This window comes from Macaca fascicularis, chromosome 2 (assembly GCF_037993035.2).
Source record: "Macaca fascicularis isolate 582-1 chromosome 2, T2T-MFA8v1.1".
Classification (NCBI taxonomy): domain Eukaryota; kingdom Metazoa; phylum Chordata; class Mammalia; order Primates; family Cercopithecidae; genus Macaca; species Macaca fascicularis.
The window spans coordinates 75,747,350-75,747,889 of NC_088376.1; positions in this window are offsets into that span (position 1 = coordinate 75,747,350).

Consider the following 540-nt stretch of genomic DNA (forward strand, 5'->3'; position numbering starts at 1 on the left):
TTCATTAACTTTTATATTGTTAATCTTTCTATGCCATATTATTCCAGACCTTTGTTTTCAGTCTCATACATTTGCTGTAATTTATTAAACCAATCACGCATTGTAGAATAGTCATTTTTTCTCATTTTTCCTCCATTGTAAACAAGAAGATGTAAAAACACTAGATTTTCAAACTCTAGTCAGCATTATGTACTATTGAAAAATAATAATTAATTGAAATTCATTTGACCAAATAAGGTTTAATGCCAGGCAACTTTGTCCCCCACAAGAATGCAGTGTTTGTGAAGGATTCTCTAAGGTCAGGTCCAGTCATATTAGGGGGCAGTGAGTGCCAGGCATGAGTAACTGATAATCATGGTCACATGTTATGAAGGCTCAATCATGTGCATGACTATACAAAGACTCATTTTGTTCTTACAGAGCTCCACGAAACATAGAAGAAACAAATGCATATTTAGATGGGAACGTTGAGACACAGAAATTTGTTATTTCCTCTCTAATTGCTTACAATATCAAGTGTCTTTTGCAGCCAAAGTAGCC